This window comes from Sander lucioperca, chromosome 12 (assembly GCF_008315115.2).
Source record: "Sander lucioperca isolate FBNREF2018 chromosome 12, SLUC_FBN_1.2, whole genome shotgun sequence".
Lineage (NCBI taxonomy): Eukaryota > Metazoa > Chordata > Actinopteri > Perciformes > Percidae > Sander > Sander lucioperca.
Window position 1 is genome coordinate 9,688,095 of NC_050184.1, and position 12,649 is coordinate 9,700,743.

Sequence of the window (12,649 nt, forward strand, 5' to 3'; positions counted from 1 at the left end):
AGCCGAATCAGCCGGCTACGTTGTTATGAGTGAATCTGATTCAGACAAGCGAGCATAGCGAGCGAGTGAGGTCTCTCCTCGAGCTCAGGGTAAAGCAAATCAACAACAAAAGCCATTCTTTCACTTCTGAAATAACATACAATGTTCTGCACGTAGCCTAGCTAGGCCTACTGTAGGTTTGGTGTATAAATGTAGTATGTTAAAATGCAATTAGTAAGCTCACCTCGCTGACAACTCATGTTTTTTTTTGTCTTCAAAAAACTTTATTATTCAAGTACAGATACACATAGAAAACATTAAATGCATACATACATACATACATGAAAAAGGGGCGCATGGAATTTGCATTAAAGAGGTTGTAAGTCATTGCGAATGTTCAGAGTCCAGATGGCTTTCTTATTTGTCAGTCCTATTAAAGTTTCAAAATATAATTTCATGTCATTTTTAAATGAATATTCTGTTTTCTTTCAGACTATTTACATTTATGGATATAACCATTTATTATCCAAATAAAATTAAAAGATTCTAAATGAAAACATGGCATTTTATCCAAATCAAAAGCTCGCCTTGGATGTAGCATACAATACTGACTCAAGTGACTCAAGTGACTCACACAACCCAGATCAGTTTAGTGAGTGACTCAGAATAACCCGAATCCTTAAAAGGAATTGAGTTTGCCAGGCCTAGCTGCAGCTAGCTTTGGACTGCTAGCTAGCTGCTGCCCATCGCGACCGACCATGTCCTCTAAAAACATGGGCTACGTGTTATATAAATCTTTACTTAAGTAAAGAATAGCTGTTAATACAAAATAAACCCTAGATTGATGTCTTATATTTGCCATTATGAGGTAGCTCCCCCAACCGTTAGCGTAGCATGGCGTACCTGTAACCCAGCCAGCTACAAAGAACTGGTAAGCATCCAAACTTTTATAGCTTTGAGATCAGCACCAGTATATGGGGATACCCCGCTTACCACATAGTGTTACAGATCATGTGGACTGAAGTCGGGCAAACTCTGTGATTTAATGAGGTCCGTGAAAATGGAGGGAGAAAGAATTAAGGGTCAGTATCCAATCCTGCTATCTCCAACTTCTCCAAATACTGCTCTTTGTGAGCACCTACCAGATGCCCTACCTCGACTGATAATGGCACGACAACTTGTTGTTCAATAGAAGAAGCCATAAAGACAGTTCTTCTTCTTCTTCTTCTGTTTCTGGCAGACTAGACGCATCTATGGCGTATTGCTGCCCTCCGCTGTTCTCTAATCGCTATTCACAACTTAAAAGTAATTATCTATATCTTTTTATATACTCCAATATGTCGCAGGTACGCCATCAGTTTCTTTAATTTGTTCCAACTGTCCAAATTCAATAAAGAGCGTAAAGTAAAAACAGTTTCTCCAATTGCACCCAGTTCTCTGAACAGTTTCTTTCTCTGACGAGAGTACTTCCTGCACTACACTCATAAATACAGTTTATTTAGTGTTATGAATTTCAAACTGATTGAAAATATGAAACTTTCCACTCGTCTACTACACTGTTTAGCTTGTTATTGCCGGTGATTTGCCGTCCATCATGGCGTCGTCACGTGGTCGTGGTCACGTGTTTGCAAAGGGTCTATAGGCACTTTTGGGATTTGCTTAAAAATGTTCTCTTCCAAGTCTTCAGAGAAGCTACAACAGATTTGTCACTACCCACTAGCATGAAACAAGGCATCATCACACTCATACCAAAACCAGGTAAAGATAGTAAGATATTAGACAATTATCGTCCAATTTTCCTATTAAACAACGATTACAAATTATTAACCTACATTTACACTAACAGATTAAAAAGAGGACTGGATCAAATAATTTGTGAAACACAAACAGGGTTTGTAAGTGGCAGGTCCATACATAATAATATAAGACTAGTGCAAGATCTGTTAGAATATAACTATTTCAAAGAAGATAATGGGTTCATTCTATTCCTTGACTTCTACAAGGCATTTGACATGTTAGAACATCAATTTCTATTTAAAGTCTTACGTATGTATGGATTTGGCCCAAAGTTCTGTAACATAATAGAATCCTTCTGTAATGACACAACTAGCTCAGTAGCACTCCCTCAGGGTACGTCTCCTCGTTTTACCATCAATAGAGTGGTCAAGCAAGGATGTAACATTTCCCCATTCTTATTCATTTTAGCAACAGAAATGTTAGCAATTAATATAAAAAATTCTGATGTTGCCAAACTAAATATCTTTGATGAGCAGATAGTGATAAGCCAACTGGCCGACAACACTACCATCTTTGTAAAAATCTTTGAACAAATCCCTAAAGTTTTTCACTTAATTGATGAGTTTTCAAAAGTTTCAGGTTTAACACTTAATCGCAATAAATGTGAATGAATGGCCATTCACGAATGCAACCTCATAAATGCTTACAATATTTCCATCAAAACTTCTGTGAAATATCTTGGAATTCATATAACCAAGGACGTTAAATCCAGTGAATCCTTAAATATACAGAACAAAATTCATGAGTGCAAATCTAAGCTGGATATGTGGTTACAAAGGGACCTAACAGTCTTTGGAAGAACATACTTAACTAAGATGGAATCCCTAGCAAGATGCATTTATCCTGCATATTCAATGGCCATACCTGATAAATTCATTAAAACTGTTAATCAATTGAACTATAATTTCATTTGCAAGAATCGGGTACATTACATCAAAAAATCTGAAACAGTCAAAGATTACGAAGATGGTGGTTTAAAGGCTATTGATTTTGAATGCTTAAATGCTATGTTAAAATTAAAATGGTAAAGTCTTTCCTGCTGAATAAAAACTGTATGTGGTATTATCTCCCCAGAGGTTTGTTAAAATGGGTGGTGTAGAATTTGTCCTTAAATGTGATTTTCAGATTGAAAAATTGCCAATCAAACTATTTTCATTTCACAAACAGGTACTATTATGCTGGAAACTCATGTACACACACAATTTCACCCTACATCAAACTCCCATCTGGAATAACAGATATGTGCTATGTAACCACAGATCTCTCTACTTACAGCGTTGGATGGATAAAAATATCTGGTCAGTAACCCATTTAATTAATGACCAGGGATGCTGGCTAACTTATGACAGCTTCTGCTCGAAATACAACATAGTTTGCACACGTGCTCAATTTGACAAAGTAATCAAAGCGATCCCTCTGTCAATTAAAGGGTTAGTCCAAAACATAGAAATACAATCGGTTATGTTAAATCTACCCACACTTCATTTTAATGGTCACGATTTTCTGGCTGAGGGAAATTCAAACAAATGAATTTGTATTCATCTTAATAGTATACTCTTCCCAATACGATCAAACAGAAACTCCATACTCCAGCTGTTCTTTGAATCAGATATTAAGACATTTAGAACCAACTATATCAAGTATCTTATAAGCCCCAAAACAAAAGAAGTTCATTTTAAAATTAGGAGTAATTATAATGGCTAAGCCTAAAACTTAAAGCCACTGAGGGGCTGCTATGCGGACTTAAACAATCAAACAAACAAACAATCAAACAGTCTATGGCTAGTAAACTAGCTGACGCGCTCTTTTGTACCTGACAACGCTCAATAGTCTCCTGTTGATCTCACAGACTCCAAAAGTCATCGTTGCATTTTGCTGGGCATATATTGATCACAAAGTTCTTCATATCAACGTACAAGAAACCATGTGTCCATCAAGCTCAAGCTCCAAACATTTCATCATTCACATGAGCGTTGCGCACTGTAACAATTTGATGCGGTCAAAAACTGTTTGTGCTCCTTCACTTAACAGCACCCCTAGTTACCTGTTGAAGGTTCCTACCTATATAGACTTCACTCATATGCCTACCAGTGCCACCAGTGGACAATTTGTGTCCTACACCCAAACCAATGAAAATGGCTCTTACATACCGGCCCCTAATTGTAATGACACACAGGCAGGACAATTCAAACATTCATAAAGTAAAGAGCCATGGTCAAAAAGACAACTAGACACCGTTATCATTTCTCAGAACACACATTTTGAATGCACTGCTAACCTGTACCCTCATGCAGCAGGCAAATTTCAGTCACAGGCCTTGTAATTACTCCAGACTTTGTCTGCAGCCGCACTGAGCGGACAAGTCCATTTTTGTCCTGGAAACCCTCCAACACTCTTCCAAGCGGCCAAGAGCCCCGTGGGGCACAGGGATCCATTATGACAATAACATCTCCTGGTTTTAGATTTCTTTTTTTTTTATTCCATTTTTGCCTTTCCTGCAGCAAAGGTAGGTATTCTCGTATCCAACATTTCCAGAAAAGCTCAGAGATGTACTGAACTTGCTTCCATCTTCTCTTTACATACAGATCATGCGATTCAAACAATCCAGGTGGCAATGATGGTTTCCCTTTCATTAGGAGAATATGGTTTGGAGTGAGTGGCTCAAGGTCATGTGGATCATCCGAAAGCTTGGTGATAAGCCGATCATTTAAAATGGCCTCAGTCTCACACATAACTGTATGAAGCCCATCATCTTCCAACGTCTGCTGTCGAAGAACGGAACTGAGAATTCTTCTTATCATGCGGATTACACGCTCCCATACACCACCATGATGTGAGCCTGCAGGAGGATTATAACACCACCTGACTCCATGTTGCTGCAACATTCCTTGAATCTGTGCATTATTCAGAGTTGACAGAGCCTCCCTTAGCTCTTTTTCAGCTCCTTTAAAGTTAGTTGCATTGTCAGACTGGATGCGAGCAACTTGACCTCTCCTAGCAATGAAACGACGCAAAGCATTAATACATGCATCTGTATCCAGAGAATTTGCCACTTCCAGATGTACTGCTCTGCTTGACATACAACTGAATATCACTCCATAGCGCTTCACTGTGCCTCGTCCTTTCTTCACCTCAATAGGTCCAAAATAGTCGATTCCAACATTAGTAAATGGCAGAAGGTCAGGAAGAATCCTCTCTTTTGGCAAATCCGCCATCTTTTGCTCCAACATTCTGCCATTGTATCTCCTACAGAAGGAACATTCAGTTATGATTTTCCTCATGGCTGAGTTAGCCTTTGTAACCCAGTACTTTCTCCTCAGCGTGGACAGCGTATGGTTACGACCACTATGGGCAAGCTGTTGATGTATGCATCCGATGATGAGAGTGGCTATGTGTTGATCCTTTGAGAGGATAATTGGATGTTTCATTTCCTCTGGTAAGGAGCCTTTTGTCAACCGTCCTCCAACTCTCAGAATCCCATTATCCACATATGGGTCCAACCTGTAGATAGCCCTCTGCCTCATTATGGGTTTCCCAGATGCCAACATAGGAATCTCCTCTGCAAATTGTTGTTGCTGACAATATCGAATAAGCATGCTCGGCCTCCAAAAGATCCCCTGTCAACAAATGCTGCCCTTGTTTCTTTTGGTGACATTGAGCTACTGGCACAGGCCTCCTGTGACTCATCTCCAAAAGAGTCTTTCTGATCTTGAGGAACCAGGCCACTGCTACTTTCAGCTTCCTCCAATCTGAAAAGTAGGCCATTAGTCGATTGGTGGCATCAGGTGAATCGTCCACCTTAACAACATTCAGTATGGCTTCCTGCTTGACCTCCAAGTCATCTGCTCCTATTGCAGTTTTCACAACATTTGCCGGCCAGTCCTCTTCTGGTCCATGCAAAAACTCTGGACCACCAATCCACCTACGACTCAGCATGAAATCTCCAACCCTCACTCCTCTGGATGCATCATCTGCTGGGTTTTCCTTTGATCCAACATGTCGCCATTGAGATGTTTTGGTGGCTTGCTTTAATGCACCTCTCAACCTTAAACTTAGACAAAACATCCAAGTCCTTCAACCATTTAGTCCACTGATGCAACATGTCCTGAGGTATGATTTCATCCCATCCAAAATTTCTTCTACAAAGATTCTGTAAAATGATTTTAGCAGGCAACACCACTGGTGCAAGAAATCCGTGGGGATCATAAACAGAACTCGTCACTGACAGAATTCCACGTCTGGTGGAAGATCTTTGTGGAAGCTCCATTTTGAACTGGAAGGAATCAGTCTCAGCACACCATTGCAAACCCAAAGCTCGTTCAACAGGAAGATTGTCTCTGTCAAGACTCAGTTCCCTCAGATCCTTTGCCCTATGTTCCTCAGGTATAGTTTGCAACATTGTGTGACTGTTACTCATCCATTTGGTCAGAATAAATCCTATTTTCTGGCAAAGAGCAATTAGATGTTTGACCAAAGGAGTAGTTTCTTCGTCAGAGTCCATACTCTTCAAACAATCATCAACGTAGAAGTTGTCCTTAACAGTTTGAACAACTTCAGGTGGAAAGTCTGACTGATTGTCGTCTGCGGTTTTCCTTAGTGCAAAGCTGGCACAACTCGGGGAGGACACCGCACCAAACAGATGGACAGTCATGCGGAACTCTGCCACCTCTTTGGTCAGATCTCCCTCCAGCCACCACAAAAACCGAAGGAAATCTCTGTCCTCCTCAGCCACTTTAACCTGATGGAACATTGATTGTATATCACCCATGACCGCTACAGTTTCCTGTCTGAATCTGAGTAGGACTCCAAGCAATGTGCTAGTAAGGTTAGAACCTTGCAGGAGCTGATGGTTCAATGATGTTCCCTTGAATGATGCTCCACAGTCGAACACAACCCTTAGCGTCCTCTTCTTTGGGTGATATACACCATGGTGAGGGATGTACCACACCTTGCCACTGTTACGATCTAGCTGCCGTGTAAGTACTCGCTCTGCATAGCCTTTGATTATCATATCGTTAAGACATGTTATGTACTCCTCATAAAACTGCTTATTGTTCAGGAACTTCCTCTTCAGGCTAAATAGCCTTTGCTTTACTACAGAGAAATTGTTGGGCAGAGAAATGTTTTCCTTTCCAAAGGGCAATTTCAAGCTGTAGTGACCCTCTACAAGTGTTGCAGAATTTTCCACAATTTCCATGAACTTGATGTCCTCTCTTGATAGACCGCTCTCTTCTGTTGCTCTCTCATTGAACTCATGATTATACTGCTGATTCAGCAATTCCCCCAATCTTGACATGGAAATCCTGTTGACAGTTACTGCTGAAGAGATGTTGCAGTCGTTACCGTTTGAAGGTCCATTAATAACCCAACCCAATGCTGTCCTTATAGCATATGGTCCGTCCCCTCTGCTGTTAATGACCTCCCAAGGTTCCAACATCTTGGGTGTGTTGCTTCCAATCAACAGGTCCACATTAGCCTTAATGCTGGGGATATGAACATTTGACAGATATGGCCATTTTGCCAAATCTCCTTCGGTCACAATGTTATCTGTACTGACAGGCATTTTCTCTTGGGTGAGGACTTCTGGTAGATTATAGAAGAGGTTGCTCTCCAACCCAGACACTTCCAAGTCTGAACATTCATATGCCTGCACAACCTTTTCCTGTCCCATGGTTTGCAGCAAAAAGTGCGTTCTTCTACCAGGCAGATTGAGTCTTTTCATGAGATGTTCTGAACAGAAGGTGGCAGTACTGCCAGGGTCCAAAAATGCATAGATGTTAATTATCCGGTCTCCTTTGATGGACTTGACTTGGACTGGCAAGATGGAAAGAAGGCAGCAATCCCTACCGACCCCTGTATGACCACAGGTTTTATGAGATGCTGTGATGTTGTAAGTGACCTTTTCTTTGGAGTGTTCCTTGTCTGTGTTAACTTCATTTCTCCTGTCGATATGAAGCACACTTGGATGGTTCTGACCACAACTCCTACAGGTCAGACGCTCACTGCAGTCACGACTCCTATGCCCTGCACATAAGCAACCGAAGCAGAGCTCCTTCTCCCTCAGAAAGTGTATTTTATCTTGATGCTTCTTTCTTTCGAACCTTTGACAGTCTACCAAAGAATGATCTTGAGAACACACACAAGTAGACTTTACTGTAGAGACATATGAGACCGCCTTTAAGTCTCTGTGGCTCTCATTTGATGACACAGGTGCAACGGCGGTTGCAAAGCTATTTCCCTTAGCTCTATTCCATATCTGTGTTTTTAACCTGTTAACAACCCTTGATCCAGAATTTCCTGATGACGTTTCCTGAATGTCGCCAAATAAAGGGTCTGAGAGGACTTTGACATGTTTTTCAATGAATGCAACCAAATCCTTACACAGAGCTCTGTGGTTGGATTTTTCCAGAATGTCATGTGCAACAGTTCTCCATCGCTCTCTTAACCTAAATGGCAACTTGGACATCACTGCTCTCATGTTGCTCGTCATATCCAACTCTTGCATGTACTGTAACTTCTCCATGACATTACAACATGAACGCAGGAACAGAGAGTAGGCTTGTAATGCATTCACATCTTCTGATTTTATTGATTGCCAAGCCAAAGCCTTTTCCATGTATGCAGCAGCAATTTTATATTCATTTCCAAAATGTTCATGCAACAACCTTTTTGCATGAGCATAACCTTCCGCAGGTTCAGCATGTTGGCAACTATGAACCAGCTCCCTTGGCTGCCCCTCTAGTAAACTGCTCCAGGTAATACAAGCAGTCAGCAGTGCTGACCTTTTCCTCCACACCTTGTTCGAATGCTCTTTTAAATGAGATATATTGAAGAGGATCCCCATCAAATAGAGGAATATCTCTGGCAGGCAATACCATTAAATGCTGCTGTTGAACAAGGGCATTTGTAATTTCATTTTGCCTTTGCATAATGGTGCAAATATCTCCAAGATGTTTGTCCTCCACTGATTGAGCATTGAAAAGATATGGCTGATTTTCATCCTCTAGCTGCAGGTTATGCCGAGTAGGATGCCTTTTATTTGCTGGCTGAGCGTGAAGCAAAGAGGGTTGTAACTGTGGATCCATGTAACTGTACTGTTGTGAATCGTGAGGATAAACCCGGTTTTGTGGTTCAGTCCACTCCCTTGGTTGAGTTGTTTGTTGCCAACTTGCCTCCTGTGGCTCCTTAACATTTGGTGTTGGGTTAGTTGCTGGCAATGACCAATCTTTACCTGATTGTGGTTTGTTCTGCTGAACTGGCTGGTATTCCTTTGCCATTGCATTCAGCTCACTTGCTTCTTTTCTTTGTGCCTTTTTCAGGTAGGAATTCATAGCGTTTGATGATGTCCTTGAAACACTTTGTACTTCTGAGGCCTGCAAAACTGCTAATTTAGCAGTGGATGCTTCTAGCAAAGCTTCCAGCTCCAGCTGTTCCCTTTGCATTTTTAGCTTTTGCTGTTGCTCTTCCAAAACCTGTATTTTCTTTAAAGCTTCCATGCGAACAAGCAGTGCAGCTCTGTCTGCCTCTTCCTTGACTCTGGCAGAGGAAGCAGTGCTTGATTTTCCACTGCACACACTCTTTTTGCTTGTGTGCTTGCTTGAAACATTTGAAACACTGTCCTCTGGATTTATTTTATCATCATCATCAACTTCATCATTATTGTCAACCTTATTTCCATGCTGTTCAGAACTTGTTACCCACATTTTGTTCCCTCAGTTTTCCCCTGTTTTATGTTCGTTTCAGCCAATTGCGCAATAGCCTCGGGACTGTCCACGATTTCACGCGTATCCATTGTTCAGTTCAATCCAGTAGTTCACAAAATCAATTGTAATTTGTCTTTGACCACCAATGCATTGGATTTATGACTAGTGTGCACACAAACAAAAATGGCCAAGTGTAGCGCTACTCATACCTCGCGTTGGAGCCCTGCCAACCCCTGTGAACGACTCCGCTGTCCGGTATTTGAAGTGCAGCTCCTTTCCTGGCGCAGTTGAATGGGATCTTGATCCGATGGTTGAAACGACACCGCTACACCGTACGCCATCCGCCGCCCGGCCTCTCGCTGATCAGCTGGATGCTACAGCTGACTCGGTAAAAAGCTGTCATTTCCAGCCGCTTCCGACATCAAACGCCGTGGCTGAGATGAAACTCCAGTTTCCATTGTTTGAGCAAAGTTGTTGACTTATATAATGGCTAAGCCTAAAACTTAAAGCCACTGAGGGGCTGCTATGCGGACTTAAACAATCAAACAAACAAAGAAACAATCAAACAGTCTATGGCTAGTAAACTAGCTGACGCGCTCTCTTGTACCTGACAACGCTCAATAGTCTCCTGTTGATCTCACAGACTCCAAAAGTCATCGTTGCGTTTTGCTGGGCATTTATTGATCACAAAGTTCTTCATATCAACGTACAAGAAACCATGTGTCCATCAAGCTCAAGCTCCAAACATTTCATCATTCACATGAGCGTTGCGCACTGTAACAATTTGATGCGGTCAAAAACTGTTTGTGCTCCTTCACTTAACAGCACCCCTAGTTACCTGTTGAAGGTTCCTACCTATACAGACTTCACTCATATGCCTACCAGTGCCACCAGTGGACAATTTGTGTCCTACACCCAAACCAATGAAAATGGCTCTTACAGTAATATTTTTCCATCCAACGAGCTGCTACGGAAGAGATTCGGCGTGGATCATAACAACTGTAACTTTTATGAAACTGAAATTGAAACTACTGATCACCTGTTTTTCCATTGTATGTACTGCAAAGCCTTTTGGGAGGATTTACAGGACTGGCTCTCAACCAAAATCCAACTACTCACGCCTCTCACAGGAGAAAATATTGTGTTTGGTGTTACTATGAAGGACATTAAGACTGACTTGATTGTGAACAATATGATATTGATGGCAAAGTTTTTCATCCATACCTCCAAATGGAGGAAAACAAAGCCCCTTTTTTCTGTTTTAAGCAGGACCATGTAGCCAATCATCTTTGTGCTTTGAAACTAATGAAAGGGAAACATGCAAGATCTCTCCTCCATGCTTATAAGGAGATGGTGTTTGAGGACCCCTCGCAACCACAAAAGAAGTCAGATTCACTATGATTATTATTTATTTTTCAGTATTTTTAATTATTTATTTTTTTCTATTTGCTTTCATTTTTTACATTATTTTTTATTTTTATACAATTTAAGTTATTCTTTCTATCCTGTGTGCCTTGTATGTATGTTGAGAGATGTTAATGTCATGCTTTCTATTGCAAATTAATTTTCTCAATAAAATAAAAATAAAATAAAATAGTTACGGCGCTCTCATGACGTCACATTTGCGTGCGCCAGCTCAGCTGTGGCTACTGTAAAAAGACCCTTAGAAACCCAAGGCGACATCTAGTCAGTATATATATCTATGGTGTCAGAAAGAACAGACTGAATTTATTATAATTTTCTTACAAAGAGGACATAATTTGATGGACACATACAAGTCTGTTTTATTTGTAATTAGGAATCAACATTTCAAAATCACACCTGAAATAACTATTTAATGTACTCATATTTTAGGTATACAGTATTGATTAATGAACACCACTTCAGCTAGTGACGAACTGTGTCAGTTGATTGAGCTTCACACATACTGAAATATTTTATTTAAATGACTGATTAGCTTATATGGCTTACATAAGAGTAGGGCCTTCCTCCTTCTGACTTAATACATGCTAGTGTCACTGACATCCACCCTCAGGACTGCTTCACCTGAGTCTGACATGGAAGCACTGACAATGGCATAACCACCCTGATAAGAAATGCAGGAGCCATCAGCCTTTGCTCTTACAAAATTATTTTCATATCCATTATACATCATATCATAAAGATCGTAGTCACAGTTGTATCCTCTGTCAAGGATCCCCACAGCAAACCGGTTGGAGTAGATGTTTCGGTCGTAGGGCACGGAGAACATGACGGCCATGACGTGGCTGTAGTCGTTGAGGTAGGGGTTGAAAAGGTCATAGGTGAAGACGCCGACAGCCCCGGTCGCACTGCCCGTGTGCTTATTGAAAAATGCGCTGGCAGGGCAGTAGGGACCCACCATCGGTGGCAGAGGGACCTCACAGCAGCTGCTCTCAATGAACACCCTGAACACAAAGAGGCGCATCATATCAGACAGGTTCTATCAGGTTCTGTACAAGTAAGATACTTCCCTGGTTGTGTAGGATTTTGCAGTGTACTTTTTTTTTTTCAAACTGTTGAGTGTACTTTTTTTTCAAGCTGTTGAATGTTTTTTTTTTTTATTTACATGTTTTTTTTTTACTTTCTGGGTTGTTTTTTTAAATGCAACATGTTTGTTGTCAAAGTAGTGAATATGCTTTATTTATTTTTGTTGTCACACATTGACTAGCCTACAGCATTTCCCTAACTACCTATACGACTTTCTTGTTGCTGCTGTGTATTATAGTCTTTGCCATCAGTGGGAGGCGGCAGTGTTGTGATTGCTGTTACAAAATACAACTAATACAACTCAGGGAACTGCTTAAGTCTCGTTAAAAATGTACTTTAAATACGTTCAGAAAAAGTCTTTGTACATAAGCAATGCATCACCTTGGGTTGGCGAGAGTGTAGCTGCCAGAGTTGCTCAACAGAGCAGACGCGATGAGGCATTGTGATGAGGTGTGGTGGGGGAAGAGGCTGGATGTGAACTACAGACAAAACAGAATCATTTCCGTTAATTCAGCATCAGTTTGTCAGAATCAATCATCTATGCTTTGTTGATTGATGTGTTTATTGTTTGTATCTAAATCTAAATGGACTGCATTTATATATGTACATATAAATCAATTATAATTAGAAAGAATTAATTCCCTAGCTCTGCTTCTTTAAAC

At 40.8% G+C, this 12,649-nt stretch overlaps 1 pseudogene; it reads right to left on the reverse strand.

Annotated features, from left to right (window-relative positions):
• Positions 1-11,247: 11,247 nt before the first annotated feature.
• LOC116041084 lies at positions 11,248-12,443 on the reverse strand (annotated as a pseudogene).
• Between the last annotated feature and the right edge of the window lie 206 nt (positions 12,444-12,649).